The sequence below is a fragment of the Stenella coeruleoalba genome (assembly GCF_951394435.1).
Source record: "Stenella coeruleoalba genome assembly, chromosome: 9".
Taxonomy (NCBI): Eukaryota; Metazoa; Chordata; class Mammalia; order Artiodactyla; family Delphinidae; genus Stenella; species Stenella coeruleoalba.
This window is the reverse complement of record NC_137155.1, coordinates 54,908,232-54,928,237: the sequence shown is the minus strand read 5'-3', so window position 1 is coordinate 54,928,237 and position 20,006 is coordinate 54,908,232. Positions and strand designations below refer to the sequence as shown.

The 20,006-nt window shown below is 42.2% G+C and overlaps 1 long non-coding RNA gene across 1 annotated transcript in view; it reads left to right on the top strand.

Moving 5' to 3' along the window:
• LOC307191371 overlaps positions 1 to 19,376 on the top strand; it is a 70,424-nt gene extending 51,048 nt beyond the window's left edge. Inside the window, exon 3 of the long non-coding RNA XR_013829737.1 lies at positions 19,296 to 19,376. This is a non-coding gene — a long non-coding RNA (uncharacterized lncRNA). The remainder of the gene's footprint in view (positions 1 to 19,295) is intronic.
• Positions 19,377 to 20,006: the final 630 nt, after the last annotated feature.

Here is a 20,006-nt window from a genome sequence, read left to right as displayed (position 1 = left end):
ACCACTCCTCAGAAAATTCAAGTCAGAGGAGAACCCAGCTCCCTAAATTACCCGAAGAGCATTTATGCTCAGAGGATGAATAAATAGTTTATATTTTTACTCAAATTGTGACTCTGGGCCCCCATCCTACCCACCAGGAAAATGACTTTTCCCTTCTCTGGGGACGTCCCTCCTCAGATCACTCTAAGACACTTTAGGGATGTTTATTCAATAGAAAATGTCAGTCTAGATATTATCACCTGAGGAAGAAAAAAAATGAAAAATTGGCTCAGTCAGGAATTAGATTCTTTTCAGCTAGTGATATTTACTGCCACTAGGTGTTGCTATTGAAATCTGAGTTATCCACCGGACGCTGGTCCAATTCAGTCATTTTCCTGTTGTTTTAGCAGATTTTTCTTCTTTTAAGAAATGGGTTGAAGAACGTACACAAAACTTAAATGTAAAATACTGTTGCAAAACATGATATAATAAGGTAATTATTTACAAGAGAAACTTGTAGGTGTGAGTACATATATTGCCTGCTTCTGCCACCTACCTGCTCTAAATCTGGGACCCTTACCAATTTATATTACAGGTTTTAGTGAAGCAGGAGGGGAAGAATGCGGAGCACACATCTTGGAATACAAGAGCTTCGAGAAACTGTGTTATTTGTTTTGGGATTAGTTTGGACTCTTGCATCATTACTTTTTTTTTTCTGTTCTGCTGAATCATTCCTGTTAGCAAATGAACCTGCTTCAGTAGCTCACATTTTTAAAAAAATCCTCCTTAGACCCCACATCACCTCCAGTTTCTGCCTGATTTCTCTATTTCCATTCACAGAAAAATTCAAGAGTTGACTATACTCACTGTCTCTACTTCTCCTCCTCCCATTTTCTTTCCAATCGGTCTTTTATTCCCACCCTGCCCCCGACAAACACTCTTTTCTCCATGTTGCCAAATCCAGTGTCCAATTGAGTCACAGTCTTCATCCACCTTGACTGTCATTGCCACAGTTGATTTGACCTACTTCTGATGAAACCGTCTCATCTCTTGTTGCACTTTTCTGATTTACCTTCGACCCCCGCACGGCTTCTCCTTCTTAGTCTTGGCTGAATCCTCCTTGCCTCCATGGTCTCTCAGTGGACCATGCCCAATCCCTCGGTGATCTCATCCAGCCCTGTGGCTTTGGATACCATCTCTACACTATGACTCCCAAATTAATGTCTCCTCCTTGACCTCTCCCCTCAACTCCAGCCTCTCTGTCCAGCTCCTGTTTGACACCACTGCTTGGTCATCTGACAGGTGTCTCAAGCTTAACATACCAACAACCTAACTCTTAATTTCCCCTCAAAACCTGTTCCTCAATTCGTACCCATTTCAGTCCATAGTGTCTCTGTTGGCCAGCTGCTCAAGCCAAATACTGTAGAATTATCATAGATTCTTTTCTCCCAGATTTCATCATCAAATCCCATCCAAAAGCAACTCCTTTTGCCTCCAGTTTCAAAATGTATATTGAACAGATCCTTTCTCACCATCTTCACTATCACACCTCCATAATACATATCACCACCATCTCACTGCTTATACTGGCCCCCCTACTCTGACCTTGCCCACCACTTACACCCATCCTTCACATGGCAAACAGAGGGAACTTTTAACAAAATTAATCAGATCAGGTTGTTCTCCTGATCAAAACACTCCAATGGCATCTGTTTCACTGAAAATGACATCCAAATGTCTTACCACTCTAGACCCTACCTGGCCTGGCTCCTGGTTATCTCTCCTACTTTATCTTCTATGACTCTTTAATCCACTCAACTCACTCCAGTCACAGTGGTTTCCTAACAGTTCTGTGAACCACCATGGAGCCTTTCACTGGTCACTCCTTTTGCTTAGAATTCTCTGCCTCTTTCTTGGCCTAATTAGGGAGGCCTCCTCTGATCATGCTATTTAAGATGACATTCCCCCCCCCACACACACCTTATTTCTCTTTATAGCATCCATCACTGCCTGAGATTGGGTTATATGTTGACAAATTTGTTTATTGTTTGTTTTCTTCTGCTACAAATATAAGTTTCATGAGGACAGGCCTTTGGTGAGTGCTCTAGACCAATAGAGATGTAAAGGACAGTCAATAGGTATTTATTTACTGCAGGAATGAATACTTAAGGTCCTGTCAGGATTACTGATTCTGCTTTTGGTTTTCTGGGCCATTAACCAGAGCGTTACTTGAGAGTGACCTATGCTGTGCCTGGGCCTCTAAAGCCAGCCCATCATTCCAAGTACTCCCCATGTACTCTCTCAGCACCGTACACAAATACTTACAGTATTTACATCCTCTCACAGACTGACAGTTCCAACAGCCAACCAGCAGCCATGGTTATGACAGCATCTTACAAAAACATTCTCAAGAAATCAATGACATTCATTGCATTTAACTACTTAGTCCTTGTTAATAGTCAAGCAATTCAGAATGATTTCCTTATAAATTCACAACAGTTTTTGTATGATTTCCAAATTCACTAGTAATATCCCTAAACTATCACCCCAAACGTTTTCAAAATTTCCTTCCAGGAGCAAAAGTGATCCCTACAAATGGGCTATCCACCCATCTGATGTCCTCCTTCTTTTGTTTTTTTTTGGCTGCCCCGCACGGCATGCAGAATCTTAGTTCCCCAACCAGGGATACAACCCATGCCCACTGCAGTGGAAGTGTGCAGTCCTAACCACTGGACCACTAGGGAATTCACTGATGCCCTCTTCCATTCATTGTCAGATCATCTGTGGTGACTTGGTCACTCCTCTGCTTAGAATTCTCTTCTCCCTTCATGGCCTGGCTCATATATAGCCTCATTAGGGAGGCCTTGCCCGTAATGTTATCTAAGATGACATTTTCCCCCACCCCCTGCTTTATTTCTCTTTATAGCACCCATCACCCATCTGACACGATCTCTGGCCACCCAAGGAAGAGGCTTTGATGACTTGGAATCACTGATATATTCACCATCACTGGTTTGCCATTGTGCCTCGGGGTCCTGGATCACACCAAAAAGGAAATCTCTGTCCCTTGGCTCACTATGGATTTCCAGGCCAACACTATAGCCCTCTCATGACATAGCTCTTGGAGTGTCAACACACATAAAGAAAGTGATTTTCCCCAAGACAACCCCTCAGGGCCAAGGTGGCCAGGTCACAGAAGGTTACAGACTGCAGCCCCAGATGTCCTGAGGAGTCACCCCTCCACCCCGACCTATACATCTTGGGGTTGGCAGTAAGGGGAATCCCTTTCTTCTGAGCCTCAAGACTTAGCCCATTTCCTGTCGAATGATGTGACATTCCTTGGGGGAGGGAGATAGGACCATTAGTTGTCTTTAGGCATTATTAAATAAGCTAAACATCAAAGTGACAAAAGGTGCAATCAGCTACCACCAACCTGCAAATTTGTAACTAAAGTAAGGTAAGATTAACTCAGACAGAAGGCAAGCGACAAAAATTAACTACTGTACCTAACTTCTTCTTTTGGAAAACAAGTCAAAATGTAGGTGGTTTTTTACCTTTTAGATTATGTGCTAATTATCCCCATTGTTAAAAGGATAGGGAAAAGTTCTCTTGGGTAAAATTTCCTGCCCGGGGTGAGATGGCATGAGGCTGCGGGGTAGGGGAGGTCTCCCCAGGAGAAGCGTGACTCTGCATATTGACTAAAAGGTTAAGGAAAAACCCAATGTCATAAAATGACTTTGTGAAGGGCTTGGTGCAATTAAATGTGAATATTGCACTCTTTGTTCCTGCCTAAGGAGCCTGTTCTAAGCCCTTTCTAGCCATGTGTTTTGAAACCTTTGCTCTGCTCCTTTCAGTTTAGCACAGCAACATTTTTGGAAGACAGAACAACAATTTAAAAGGAGGACTGGTGTTAACAGATTTTATGGTGGCTTATTTATGGAGAAAGCCCTGAAAATTGCCTAAGGTTATTGTCCTTTAGAATGCTGCCAGGATGAATGATTGGTATTTAATTATTTACAGAGTCCTTTGCCACCACTTTCATTTGTTTTTCTCCACAGCACCCTAATATTGATAGCTTCAGATGGGATAATATATAGGAAAGAGTTTAAAGTACAGAAAGTCAGAGGATATTATTCTATCATTATGACTATTATTATACGTCTCTTCTTCTCTATAACACTGTTACAGCTATTCATCTTTCCAGAGAGCAGTGGTTGGAAAGCAATGGAATAGCTGAGACTTGCTCCATTTCAGAGAAAAAGCTAAGAAATAGAGAACACAGGCATCTTCCTGAAACTGCTCTCTGACAATGATGTATATGACATAAGACTGAAGAATCTCCTAGGATCCCCACTTCCATTGAGCATGTACATATGCCTGTGTGTACACAAGTGCACCTTTATCAGCTCACAGTCCTGGGAAGAAAGGAGAAAGAGGGTCTGGAAGGTTTTTCCATTGCAGGAATCTCTTTGCTAATGTTTGCTGAGTTCCCGCTTGTGGCCATTTTCTCATTAGTTTCATCATTAATTTCACCATTAATTTCTTTGTTAGCCACTAACGAGCTCATTTGCCACACAGACTGGTCCTTCATAGAAATCATCTCTTTCTCTGGTGTCACCCCTTCCACTGACCCATGTGGCCACTAATTGATGTAATTGGTGGCTGACAACTGTTCTCTGTTATGACACTCTGGCCGTTCCCTTGGTGCCCAAGTCTTAGGGCCTGTGACTTCCTTCCACACCACACAACAGCATATCCCCTGCTTTTAAACTATCAGAGGATTTAAACTATCAGAGTGCTCTGGGCTTCACTGTTAATATTTCACACCCTCTGCTCAGTGTGACTCATCCTATAGGAACAGGCAGCCTGAGCTTTCTCAAGCCTTTCATTTTACTTTGAGCACATTCAAGGCCACCAGTGGATACTTGTATGTCAGTCATCAAGGCCTGTATAGGCACCCCCTTGTTTGCAATGCCTTAGGGAGTCATGGAGCCAGAAAAGGAGGAACATATGCTTTCCAACCCTGGACCTTAATACATCTGAGGGGTAGTAGCTTCCACAGCTGGGGTCAGGGCAGAAAGGGAAAGTGGGAGTCTTCATCCCTCCTGCATTCCAGTGAGAGAGATCTTCTCCAACGAAGGTGCCAGGGACCTCGAAAGGAGGGCTGGTACTACCCCCCATCTCCCCACCCCTGCCAGGCAGCTCAGAAGGGGTACTTCTCTCCTTTAGCCTGGGTGGGGGACATGCTGAGCATCTCTGTGCTGATCAAGGCTAACACTTGCTCTCTGGTTCCTTTGTGCTGCGGATGGTATCAGAAGTTCAGAGCACAGGGTCCGCGGGGCTGAATTTGCCTCACATGTACCAGAAGAGGGATAATAAGCTCTCAAGGTCCCACCATGGCAGGGACGCTGCTGCTAGTCCTTATGGCAGCTTTCTGTGAATTAGAAAATGCACCCCTTCCTCAAGGCTCTAGACTGCCATCTGTTGGAATGTTGTTGTAATAGACATGCACGTATACAACGAGGACAGGAAAGGTGCTCTTGAGCCATGCGCAGTGTGGTGGGAGGAGGTGGACATAGGGAGGCATGGTTTTGGTGACTTTAGGGGAGAACAGGCCTGGATGGGCCACACAATCCTGCAGAACTGGCATGTGGGTGGTGGCAGTAAAGTGTAAACTCAGTCCTGAGACCCAGAGCAGATAACAAGTGGAGAAGTAGAGGAGGTTAGGTGTGTGTGGGCCTGACAGTGGCCTGGCTCAGAACTTGGCCCTAGTGTCAGGCTTCTCTGAGGCTGACAGCACATCAGCAGAGGGGGGAGGAAGGTGCCATGGGCCAGACAGCACAGGTGAGGCCCACTGCTGGGGAGCAGCAATGAGGAACTAGCGTGCAGCAGGGATACAGTTGCTCTAGGTCTCTGCTGGAACCAGGAGGCTCTTGAGGGGGTGGAGGTGAGGGTTAGGTGTCCTGCAATGCTGCAGGCTGGGACTTAAGCCGGAGAAATGCTGTTTGGTTGCCATTATTGTGGTCAATTATGCTCCCAGGACCCTGACCTGGGAAAACGCTTGTTAAACCACAAACGCCTGCCATATCCTTAACTGCTGCTTATCATCCCCAAAGTAAACTAGTTTGACCATTTTTCTCTCCCTCCTCTAGACCACTGCTAATCGCCCATCTGGACCTCTTTCCTCCCGCCAAGGCTACCTTACTGCTGTAAAAAGAGTAGAGAATAGACTGGCAAGAGAATACAATTCAAGAGACCACTCTTCTCTAGATCCTCCAAGGGGGAAGGGGAAGGGAACAGAAATTGTTGAGCTTTAGGCCTTGTATGCTGGACTTTGCAAGTCTTTCTCCCCTGCTTTGGAATTTAAAAGTATAACTTTTTTCTTTTTTTTTTTTTTACTTTTTTCAAAATCATTTTTTAAAAATTGAAGTATAATTTACAATGTTGTGTCAGCTTCAGGTGTACAGCAAAGTGATTCAGATATATACATATATATATTCTTTTAAAGATTCTTTTTCATTATAGATTATTACAAGATGTTGAATATAGTTCCCTGTGCTATACAGTAGGTCTTTGTTGGTTATCTATTTTATATATAGCGGTGTGTATATGTTAATTCCAAACTCCTAATTTATCCCCCGCCCCACTATCCCCTTTGGTAACCATAAGTTTGTTTTCTATGTCTCTGAGTCTATTTCTGTTTTATAAATAAGTTCATTTATATCATTTTTTTAGACTCCACATGTAAGTGATATCATATGATATTTGTCTTTCTCAGTCTGCCTTAATTCACTTAGTATGATAATCTCTAGGTCCATTCATGTTGCTGCAAATGGCATTATTTCATTCTTTTTTATAGCTGAGTAATATTCCATTGTGTATATATACCACATCGTCTTTATCCATTCATCTGTCAATGGACATTTAGGTTGCTTCCATGTCTTGCCTATTGTAAATAGTACTGCTATGAACATCGGGGTGCCTGTATTTTTTGAGTTAGAGTTTTCTCTGGATATATGCCCAGGAATGGGATTGCTGGATCATATGGTAACTCTGTTTAGTTTTTTAAGTAACCTCCATACTGTGGCTATACCAACTTACATTCCCACCAACAGTGTAGGAGAGTTCCCTTTTCTCCACACCCTCTCCAGTATTTATTATTTGTAGACTTTTTTTTTTTTTTTTTTTTAGTGGCACCCACAACTCTACTTTATTATGGCAAAATGATACAGAGTAAGATCAGCAGAGGGAAAAGACACATGGGACAAAGTCGGGGAAACCAGGCACAAGCTTCCAAAAATCCTTCCCAGTGGAGTCACAGAGGACACCATTCTCCAGCAAGGAGTTGTGACATGTATGAAATGTTGACAACTAGGGAAGTTCGTTGGAGACTACGCACCCAGAGTGTTTATAGAGGGCTGGTTGGTAGGCAGCCTCTGCTGGCACATACCAAGTTCTAGATTCCCAGAAGGAAATGAAGTGTTCAGTATAAACCAAAGTGAGAGTAGCGTTGACACATATACACTACAGAATGTAAAATAGTTGGCGGTGGGAAGCAGCAGCATAGCACAAGGAGATCGGCTTTGCGATGACCTAGAGGGGTGGGATAAGGAGGGTGGGAGGGAGGCTCAAGAGGGAGGGGATATGGGGACATGTGTATGCATATGGCTGATTCGCTTTGTTGTGCAACAGAAACTAACACAGAACTGTGAAGCAATTATACTCCTATAAAGATCTATTAAATAAATAAATAAACCAAATGGTTTGTACAAACAATTTAGGAGAGGGAGCCAGAACTGTTACCAGTTCTGGGAACAGTGGGAACACTCTGTGTTCTGAGACACAGTCAAGGCCAGTCAAGGGCCAACCTTGTAAGCAGGTCTTTCACAGGAGAGCAGTCAGGTCTGCTATGTTAATCTTTTCTGCACACACCCTCCTCCCTTCAAGGCACTCTCATGCTGCACTATTCACCGGTCCTCTCTCACTATAATGTCGAACCCCTACTCTCAGCACAATTCTAGCCTCTTCCTCCTGGGAAACTGCAGCCCAGGCAGGCTGCCTCTCAACCCATGGACGCAGTCGATGTCTCTGTGAACTCTGAAGTTCCAGGCCTCTCCTGCTGCAGCTTCTAGCTCTGCTGGCAGCTCCAGCCAGCCCTCTGCCAGAGTAAGAACCAGACAACTTATTCTGTCCTGCCAAACTCTAAGACATACCTGTTACATCCTTTCAAGAATTTTCTCACTACCCTGGACCCCTGTTGATCCTGGAGGCCACTGGAGTTCGCCTTCTTGGCTTGGCAGGGAAGACTTTTCCTTATGTCCTCAACAATGTTCTGCAAAGAAATCTCTCTGGAACAAATCTCTAGGCTTCTCGTATGTGAAGAATGGAGGTGGGTGATGGGCTAAAGGATTCAGGAAGGGATTTGGCCACTTCTTAGCTACTTCGTTGATGTGTCCAGCACCTCTTTGCAGAATTTGCAAGTGTTTGCTCTTTATCGTTTAGAGCTTTGGGCTTCTGCCAAGATTTGCTGTGCATCATGCCTGGGAAAGGACCACCTCAAGTGTCGAAATGGGGCTGGGCGTTGTCGAATTCCTTTGTAACCACGTCGGCAGGAGGCTTTTTCTACTCTCCTGGAGAATAGCAGTGAACTACTGTGCACTTTTAAGGCTGAATAAAGCCCTCTTCTTCCTATTGTAGGTCTTCCTGGAACAGGTGCTGGGGTTGAAGATGTTATTTTAATTGCTCCTCTCCTATTTCTATGGGAGAAGTTTCCACTGGTGTAGCTCTCTTGGGCTCTCTCATTCCATCGCCGACCCAGGAAGAGAGTCTCTTCTGATCGGTGATCTGCTAGTGTTGGAGGGTCTCCTGAAGAGGCAGGGGGTGGCCGTGGCTCACCGCAGGGACAAGGACACTGGCAGTAGAAGTTCTGGGAAGTACTCCTTGGTGTGAGCCCTCCTGGAGTCCACTATTAGCTCCACCAAGGAGCCTGTAGACTTTTTAATGTTGGCCATTCTGACTGGTGTGAGGTGGTACCTCATTGTAGTCTTGATTTGCATTTCTCTAATAATTAGCAATATTGAGCATCTTTTCATGTTTGCATGTCTTTTAACATCAGATTTCATCACTGAACAGTCTCCATTACCCAGATAGTTTATATATCTTTTCTTTTAATCCTCACAACAACCTTGTAAATTAGGTGCAGTTCACAGAATAATAATGGCCCCCAAAAGTTGTCTTCATCCTAATCCCCAGTATTTTACATGATGAAAGGGACTTTGCAGGTGTGATTGAGTTAAGGCCCTCGAGTGGGGAGATTTCCTGGGTTATCCAGGTGGGTCCAGTGTCAACACAGGACCCTTATTAATGAAAGTGGGAAGTGGGAGAGTCAGGGTCAGAGAAGGAGATGTGACAGTGAGAGCAGAGTCAAAGTGATGTGACATGAGAAAGGCTCAACCTGCCATTGCTGCTTTGAAGGTGGAAGGGGCCACCAGCCAAGGAATATGGGCAGCCTCTAGAAGCTGGAAAAGGCAAGGAAACCCTGCGGAATGCAGCCCTGCCGCTATCTTGATTTTAGCCCAGTGAGACCCACTTTGGACTTCTAACCTCCAGAACTATAAAGTAAATTTGTTTGTTTTAAGCCACCACATTTGTGGCAATTTGTTAGCGCACCAATAAAAAACTAACACAGTAGGTATCCTTGTCTCCATTTTATAGGCAAAAAAACTGAAACTTGTAAGAACCTGAGCCACAATTGAAATCTAATTCTCTATGACTTCAAAGGCCACACTTTCCCTTAGAGTCCATTGCTGCCCCTCTTAAATTTGTAGAAGTAATGTCCTTACTGAAATCATCAAATATTAATTGCTGGAACAAATACTTTAGAAAGAATCACTAATGGCATGCTTCTGAATAAATCTGCTTGCCACAGGTAATTTATTGAGAGAAAAGAAAACATCAGTTAAATCTTGCCTGGAGATTCATGAAAAGAAAACCAGAATATCTGAAGCACTTAATTTTAAGGGGATTAACAAAATCATCACTCTTTAGCTTGTTTATTCACTTGGTTGAATTTGTAATGTATCCTAGGTACACTTAGTAGTACACTGGTCATAAAAAGATGCACAACATCATTAATCATCAGGGAAATATAAATTAAAACCATAATGAGATAGCACTATACATCCACTGGAACTGTTAAAATTTGAAAGACTGAGTATACAAGTGTCGGTGAGGATGTGAAGAAACTGAGACCCTCCTAAATTGCTTGTAGGATATAAAATAGTACAGCTACTCTAAAAAACTGGCAGTTTCTTATAAAATGAAATATGCATTTACCCTATTATCCATCACTGCCACTCCTAGATATGTCTTTTAAGGTGTATACATTTGTCAACACTCATCAAACTGTTCACTTACAACCTCTGTAGGTAATTTATATCTTAAGTCTTGAAAAAAGAAACAGGAGTTGAAACGAAAAAAAAAAAAAGACTCCTCACACACTGGGGTTCTTGGAATAATCAGTGTGCACAGAGTTAGGACTTTTAAAAGGGAAGTGAGTGGAAAGAGCACCAGGCAGGAACCAGAAGCTTCCTTCTGGTCTCAGTCCCTTCTTTGACTCATCCATGTGACCTTGTGGGATGCATTCCGCCTTCCTGGGTCCCAGATCATCATCTGCAAAATAAATGATCTGCATTAAATGACCTCACAGTTTTCTTCTAACTCTAAAAGTCCATTTTTTTACAAGTTCAAGTGGTAAATCAAATTACTTTAGAAGCTTCTAGTTGATGGAGCACTGTTTTCCCACCACACTCTGATTCTCATCCGTGATTCAGTTCGTACTGGGTCATCAGTTAGCAACATGACTCTAAGAGGTTACATTTTCCTATGGGAAACTTGAATCCACTTTATCAATTAGTTTCCAGGAGCATATCTTTGAGAAAACCAAGTGTGGACCACATACATTCAGATTATGGGCATTTTCCATATTCAGATACAGCATATATGTATATATTAATAGAGACATGGGGATTAGTAAGAACATGCTCTTTAAAAAGCTTTGAGCAAAAGGGTAATGTGACACAGTCAAAATACCACCAGCCTGATAGGCTCTGTGGCCTAAGACAAGCCACTGACATGTTCAGATGACACCTCAGTATCTGCACACATCAAAATCTGCTTCCCCAGTGTTGGTTAAAGGTGAAATGAGATCTTGTCAAATAGGTAAAGCGCGTTTTAACTTGTACAGTGTTGTGCAAATACAAAGTGGTTTGTTTTTATTGAAAATGAGGAGGGGGAGGAGCAAGTGTCCAGGAGGGGATCCTTCTGCAAACAACAGTTGAGGTCCGGCCAGTACTAATTACTGCTCTGATGTGATATAGGAGATAATGAGAGAGAGGATGGTCTTTTAAGGACTCAGAGATAAAGGCATTTTAGAAGGATACCCTTGGTTGCACTGGAGATTTTTGCTGCTTCCAGCAGTCTCTCAGCTCACCCCCTCGTTTGTGTCTGAATAAAGCCCAACCGGCCCTCATCTGCAGGGTGATTGACTTTTGATTTGCCAGGCCTGGTTGGGAAGACCCACGGGAGCCCGGTGTCCATAGCTGGAGGTGGGAGAGGAGTCACAGAGGGTGCTTGGGGAAACTGATTGTGTCATACTGCCAAGGCTCTGCCCAGTGTGGAGCAGGGATGGAGGTGGGGGGTTGGGTGGGAGGGTGGATGGGTAGACAGATGATGCGAAGGTAACGTTACAGCAGAGGTGGGAGGTTGGAGAGCACAGGGTAGAGGAGAAGGGAGGCATGGAGAATGACTCTCTTCCCCAGAGCACAAACTCTCCCAACAGACTTACTCTTTGATGCTGTTATTTCCCCACTGCTATAGTCCCAGGACCTCAGACCGTGTTATCCATGCAGAACGTGCTTAATAAATACTGGTTGAATGAACCGAACGGATGCATAGAAAAAGAGGGTCAAAAGGCAGCATTGGCAGTGCCTTTCCACCCCCACTGTGCCCGGAGGAGTAGGAGAGTCCTGGCCCATCTCTCTGGTCTGGGAGGCAGGAATAGAGAAGGGTTCAGCAGGCTGATGCAGCCAGCCATCTAAACTATCAAATCATGCATTGTTAATACCCTTTTTATGATTACCCACACCCACCAGGCATACTTGATTCTTTCCTTTGCAGTCGAGGAGCCCCAAGAGCAGCACCCTCAAAATGTTTTTTGAATCTTTCAGTTTTCACCACTGCTCTTACTCCAAGCTCCATCATCCTCCATCTGGACCACTGCAGTGTTCAAAGTGTCCTAACTACTAATGAGAGTGCTTAAAGCCCTGTGAGTGATGAATTGGTAGATTAGGATTGACATAAATACACTAATATGTATAAAATAGATAACTAATAAGAACCTGCTCTATAAAAAATAAATAAATTAAACAACAACAAAAAAAGTCCTATGAGAATTGACCTCCGTTTTCCTTCTCTACTTTGTCACTCACCATGCTGCCCCTTCCTCACTTTCCTATAGCCACACTGGCCTTTCCTCTGTTCCTCAAACTTGTCAGATTGCCTCCCTACCTCCGGACCTCTGCACCTGCTATTACCACAGCTCCAGCTTATGTGGCTGGCATTTTCTTGTCATTCAGAGAGCCTTTCCTAACTAACATGCCTTCCCCATGTCACCCTGTACGCCCTATCTCCTCATCTTGTTTTATTTTCTTTACAGGACTTACCTCTATCTGGAGATAGTTTTAATTGCTGTTTACTTGTTTTTTGGCCCCTCTTCCTTAGGAATGTGCTCCCTCCGTGGGCAGGGATTTGTAAGTGTTGTTGAGTGTTGTGACCTCTATTTTCAAATGTTTGTGGCACCTAGTAGGCACTAAGTAAAATTTTGTGAATGAATGCCTGTTCACCAAGTGCCTTCTTGACTCTAATTTAGTTTTCCGAATAGACTGCTTATAGAGAACGTGCTGGCCAGGGGACAGGGATGTCTGTCCTATTCCCTAACAGCTCTATTTTTCATATAAATAAATACATAGATACTTGAGTTTGTGTACCTTAGCCTCTGTGGGTCTGGTTAATGTGAATCTGTCCCTAAAAGATGGATTGTCTCTCAGGGCACTAACAAATCAGGTGTTTGAGCCTGTAGATCTAAGAGCTGTGATCCACACTGAGAAGCATTCATTAAGAAAGATACCCTGCCTCAGTGATCCTTGACCTTCCACTCATGACCTTCGTGGCCTTATCATGAGTGTCCCCTGGGCTTCTTTTAGGATCTTCTCTAGAAACAAACAGAGAAGAGCTCTTGATGGAAAAACCTCCAGAAAGGAAAGGAAGGCTGTTATAAGTATTCAACAGGTCTTTCATCTTGAGCTTTTATATTTGTAGCATCTTTCCATCCTACCCCAAATGCTATCAGCATAATAAGACAAGCTTACACTTCTGGAGAATGAGAAGAAGGATAAGCTAATAGCTATTGAGTGCTTTATTACACATCAGGCACTAAGGACTTTATAAATATTATCTCACTTAAAGCAATATTTATAAAAACCAATAGGAATAGAGAAAATATAAACAGTGTATAAAACTTGGATATTTAAGATGAAATAACACAAAGGGTCAGACTGGCAAATCAGACTCATAGGAGTTAGAGATCTCGCCCAGTAAATATAGTTTCTAATAGTTTCAAGAATACAGGTGATTTTGAGATACAGGTGAATCCTAGAGCCCCTGATCTATGAAAGCTGCTCTCTGGTCTTTTCTTGCCACATCAGGATTTTCTCTGGCACAGATTTAACATATGAGGCCTTTAAGCAATGTATGCTGTCATCACTAAAGCACAAACAACAACTTGGGTCATGAAACATCTCAATTTTATACTCACATAGTTACATAGTTTACATGTCACCTTCCAAGGAGCCGTGCCTCATAAATCCATAGATTCCAGGTGTGTTTATCATAAGCCATCCTAGACTGACCAGGTATATCCTGCTAAAAAGTTTTCATAGGTAAGAGCTCTCTCAGTGGTAATACCCATTAGTTTCCTTTCCAGGAGGTCTATCATTAGCATTTTTACAAGGATCTTTAATCAACTAACTTATTTTTCCACCCCTCCCCCCCTTCCTTCGCTCCTTCATTCCTTCCTTCCTCTTTCTTTCTTTCTTTTTTCTTTTTTTCTTTCTTTCTTTCTCTCTTTTCAGCCAGTGGCTTCTCAGGAAAAGAGAAAAAATAGCTCTGCTAACCTCTTTTTTCCTCCAAGGAATAGGTTTCTGATCCTAAGAATTCCACTGAAAACAGTGCAGTGGTTACTTTCATATGCCCCCAAAGCCTTTCACCGCAAATGAACTCTGCTGCTGTCCAGGGAGAGCCAGCACAGATTGGCAGCTTCTCCTTAAGCAGTCTCGTACCCCTTTGGCTTCCAGACCTGTTTCTCTGCTGCAGGGGTCATATATCTCACCACTAACTATATTTCTATCACTGAGTTTACATTTGGTTATTTTTCCACACAGTTCTTAGGTTTTTGTTTTGTTTTAAGGATTTGTCTTTCAAACAGCTCTTAATAGCGACGTTTTGTTTCTTTTGTTCCACTGACCAACATCTACCACCAACAACCAGTGGGGTTAGGCTGATATAAACAGTGTTAGCACACTGAGTCCAAGTTCTATTCAAATGCTATTGAAAGCCCACTGCATGCCTACTCAGTACTGAGGATGGAAAAGACATGGTCCCTGCTCTCAGGGAACTCGCAGTCCATTGGGACATAAAATGTGTCTATCCCCCAATCCTCCAACATCATGGAGTCACCCTGCCTTTAACATCTAAGTAAAAATGGCTGTGTCTTCAAAGAGGAGGTAATGACAATTCTCTCCCTAATGGTATCCTGGAGTCAATTTAAACCAAATGTTTTTGTTCTTCTTAAACACCAGTAAATAAATAGAAACAATGGAATGTGCTTGACGCTGTTGCATAAGCAGAAGGAGGAAGTGACTAGTAAATTCTAACTGGGGATGTGAAAGATAGCTCAGATAGGAGGTGGTAAGCTGGGTCCGATGAATGACTAGGCATTTATTAAGTGGGAGAAGGACATACCAAGCAGCAGGCACAAGGCAGAAACATGAAAAAGCAAAGAATATTTAGCGAGCTCCCAGTGGTTAAGTATGAATAAAGCATTCACTAAAAGAGGAGTGTGAAAAGTGGCAAAGATGGTGTAATAAACAAAAGGCAGCTTACTGTCCTCAGCATTTTCTAAACATAAAAGCAAATCTGGGGGCTTCCCTGGTGGCGCAGTGGTTGATAGTCCGCCTGCCGATGCAGGGGACACGGGTTCGTGCCCCGGTCCGGGAAGATCCCACATGCCGCGGAGCGGCTGGGCCCGTGAGCCATGGCCGCTGAGCCTGCGCGTCCGGAGCCCGTGCTCTGCGACGGGAGAGGCCACAACAGTGAGAAGCCCGCGTAACGCAAAAAAAAAAACAACAAGCAAATCTGGGATAATTATCATAAACAATCGAGAAGTATCCCAGCCAGGGCCAGGACTAGGGTGAGGCAAGTGAGGGACTCATCTTGGGTGCAAAGACAGATAATATTTCAACACAAAATTTCAAATAAAGATAGGATCAGCATTACTGAGTTTTCCTTTTGCCTCAAGCTCCAATATGCCTCTGCAAGGCACTTCTTTATTTGAAATTTTGACATTTGTTCATAATGGATTTTTTGGCACTGATTTTGATTTTTTAAATATTTCATTGTTTTGTCTTGATGACTGAGTTTTTTGACTACCCTCTTAAAATTTTTGCATCTGAGTGCTTTACTCACCCTAGTCCCAACCCTGATTCCAGCCAAACTTTATCCATTAGCATGTGTGAAAGACAGAGCATGTCTCCCTGGAATAAAAGAACAAATTTTCTAATAATAACAAGTAATAAAATTCACAGCAGTGGGTGGCTGATGGGATACAGAGATAAGGGAAAGACAGGAATCAGGAATTTCATCTTGGAAAACCGTATGGAGGTTCCTCAAAAAATAAAAATAGAACTACCACATGATCCAGCAATTCCACTCCTGGGTATTTATCCAAAAGAATCAAGAGCGAGGTCTTAAGAAGAAATTGTACACCCGTGTTCACAGCAGCAGTATTCACAAGAGCAAAGAAATGGAGGCAACCCAAATGTCCATCGACAGATAAATGAAAAAGAAAATGTGCTGTATATATGCAGCAGAATATTGTTCCTTAAAATGGGATGTTATGCCTTGAAAAGGAAATCCTGTCACATGGTACAACACAGATGAACCTTGAGGACATTATGCTCTGTGAAATAAGCTGGTCACAAAAAGACAAATACTGTATGATTCTATTTATATAAGGGATCTAAAGTACTCAAATTCATAGAAACAGAAAGTAGAATGATGGCTACCAGGGGCTGGAGGGAGGGGGAATGGACAGTTATTGTTTAATGTGTGCAGAGTTTCAATTTGGCAAGATGAAAAATTTCTGGAGATCTGTTTCACAACAATGTGACTATATTTAGCACTACCAAACTGAACACTATGTATGTACCTATATACATACATTTCCTATCTCTGCTAAGAGGGCCTAGGAGCAATGACATCGTAGTAGCCAAAAAGGCTCAGGAGTCACTTACTGTCAAGGCCAATAGCCTTATCTATTTCAATAATTTTTCTTTTTTATTGAAGTATAGTTGATTGACAATACTTTGTTAGTTTCAGGTAAACATCAAAGTGATTCAGTTATATATGTTATATATATATATATTTCAGATTATTTTCCATTATAGATTATTACAAGATATTGAATATTGTTCTCTATGTTATACAGTAAATCCTTGTAGCTTATCTATTTTATATATAGTGGTGTGTATCTGTTAATCCCATACTCCTGACTTATCCCTCCCCCTTTGGTAACCATAATTTTGTCTTCGATATTCATGGGTCTGTTTCTGTTTTATAAATTGATTCATTTGTATTATTTTTTAGATTCCACGTATGAGTGTGGAATCATATAATAATTATTTTTCTATGACTTCACTTAGTATGATAATCTCTAGGTCCATCCATGTTGTTGCAAACGACAATATTTCATTCTTTTTTTATGGCTGAGTGATATTCTATTGTATATATATATACACCATATCTTCTTTAACCATTCATCTGTTGAGGGACACTTAGGTTGCTTCCATGTCTTGCCTATTATAAATAGTGTTGCTATGAACATTGGGGTGCATGTATCTTTTCCAAGTAGAGTGTTTGTCTTTTCCAGATATATGCCCAGGAGTGGGATTACTGGATCATATAGTACCTCTATTTTTAGTTCTTTAAGGAACTGCCTTACTGTTTTCCATAGTAGTTGCACCAATTAACATTCCTGCTAACATCAATAATTCTTGAGGTCATTATTTTATCACTTCAACAACTGATATAGGCAATAATGACCCTGGATCATAACGAAAAGGTTAAAATTTAACATACAGTCACAATTTCCTGGTTAAGGAGGCATGTAAAAGACTTCCATCAAAACTTAACACCCAGGTCTTAGTTTATCAATAACCATTTTCCAATGTAAGGAGCCAAGCTTTCTTGGAGAAGTGGTTGATTCCAGGGCTTGTGCAGGAAAAATACAAAATGAGCTTGGAATATTTTACACTGAGAAAAATTAAGGAACTGCTTGAAAAAGGATGGGGGGGCCTCTCAAAAAGATACAAAAGCCAGCTAGAAGAGGTTCCCAGACAGCAAAGATGGAACAATTTGAGCAATAAACTAAATCATGTCGAATTGATTATAATCTATAAAATAAAATGAATTTTTGCTGATAGTAATTAAGTAATTAACTTTTTTTTTTTTTTTCGGTACACGGGCCTCCCACTGTTGTGGCCTCTCCCGTTGTGGAGCACAGGCTCCAGACGCGCAGGCTCAGCGGCCATGGCTCACGGGCCCAGCCGCTCTGCAGCATGTGGGATCTTCCCGGACCGGGGCACGAACCCGTGTCCCCTACATCGGCAGGCGGACTCTCAACCACTGCGCCACCAGGGAAGCCCTTAACTTTTTTTTTTAATGTATTTATTTTTGGCTGAGTTGGGTCTTCATTGCTGCGCGCGCGGGCTTTCTCTAGTTGCGGTGAGCAGGGGCTACTCTTCCTTGCAGTGCGCGGGCTTCTTATTACGGTGGCTTCTCTTGTTGCGGAGCTCGGGCTCTAGGCACGCAGCCTTCAATAGTTGTGGCACACAGGCTCAGTAGTTGTGACGCACGGGCTTAGTTGCTTTGTGGCATGTGGGATGTGGGATCTTCCCGGACCAGGGCTCAAACCCTGTCCCCTGCATTGGCAGGTGGATTCCTAACTACTGAGCCACCAGGGAAGTCCCATAATTGACTTTTAAAAGGAGAAGGGACAAGTCTTTCTTACAAAGAATACCAGTTTAAAAGGTAAAAGAAATTAAGGAAATAGAAAAAATCAACATTGGAGGAAGGATCCACCAAGGGATGCTAAAATCGGTGAGTGAAAACTTGAGGAAAAACAGTATATAAGCATAGTCTCAAAGTATCTCATCCAAGATATTGGGTAAGTTTACAGTAGAAAAATCCAGCAGACATCCCCTTAACTAAGCAATCAAAGGTTAACATCACTGGTCATAAGACATCTGGACATGATGTGTCCCTGATTCTATGCACCAAGAAAGGTACTTCACTTCTATGGTAGTCTTCCCCAAAGTGTGTAACCTCGATCTAATCACATTACACATCAAAACCAAAATGAGAGGCATTCTACAAAATCACTGACCAGTACTCTTCAAAAGTGTTAAGGTCAAGAAAGATAAGGAAAGACTATGGAATGATCACAGATTGGAGGAGACTGAGAAGACATGACAACTAAATGCAATGTGGGGTCTTGGATTGGATCTTGGGTCAGAAAAAGGAATGGGTGGAATTCAAATACAATGTTTAATTTAGTATTATACCAATGCTAATTTCCTGATTTTTATAATGGTACCATGGTTACGTAGGATATTAACATTTGGAAAAACAGTTTGAATGCTATATGTGAATTCTCTGTACTGTTTTTGCAACTATATTTTCTGTATGTTAAAATTATTTCAAAATAAAAAGTTGAAAAATTCCTAATGGACAGAACTTTATGGTGATGAAAATATATAATACATTTCATTTATTATGATTTAACTGCAAATGCACTTCTGATATTTTGCTGATATACATGTTTCTCAGTGTATAGTTATAGCCTGTGTTTACATACTGGTGTTCTCCTCCACTCCCTCCCACCCCAAGTAATTGCACTCATGGAATAATTTTTTTTTTTGCAGTACGAGGGCCTCTCACTGCTGTGGCCTCTCCCGTTGTGGAGTACAGGCTCCAGACGCGCTGGCTCGGCCATTGCTCACGGGCCCAGCCGCTCCGTGGCATGTGGGATCCTCCTGGACTGGGGCACGAACCGTTGTCCCCTGCATCGGCAGACGGACTCTCAACCACTGCGCCACCAGGGAAGCCCAGAATAATTTTTTTTAATAATTCTTTTATTGAAGTATAGTTGATTTACAGTGTTGTGTTAATTTTTGCTATAGAGAAAAGTGATCCAGTTATACATATATATGCATTCTTTCTTAATATTCTTTTCCATTATGGTTTATCACAGGATATTGAATATAGTTCTTTGTGCTATACAGTAGGACCTTGTTGTTTATCCATTTTGTATGTAATAGCTTACATCTGCTAATCCCAAACTCCCACTCCATCCCTCCCCCAATCCTCTCCCCCTTGGCAACCACAAGTCTGTTCTCTATGTACTCATGGAATAATTTGACTTGGTCAGTATGGGTGGTCCCATGCTGGGCACTGAGAACAAGAAGGTGAATAGCACTTGGTTTTTGCTTTTGAAAAATTTACTGAAGAGTAGGGATAATTAATGTGAAAAGAAAAGAAATCAATATGATATATGAAAGAAATATGAAAGAAATCAATATGATATTTCATATATATATGAAATCAATATATGATATGACAAGCTTCATAAAGGT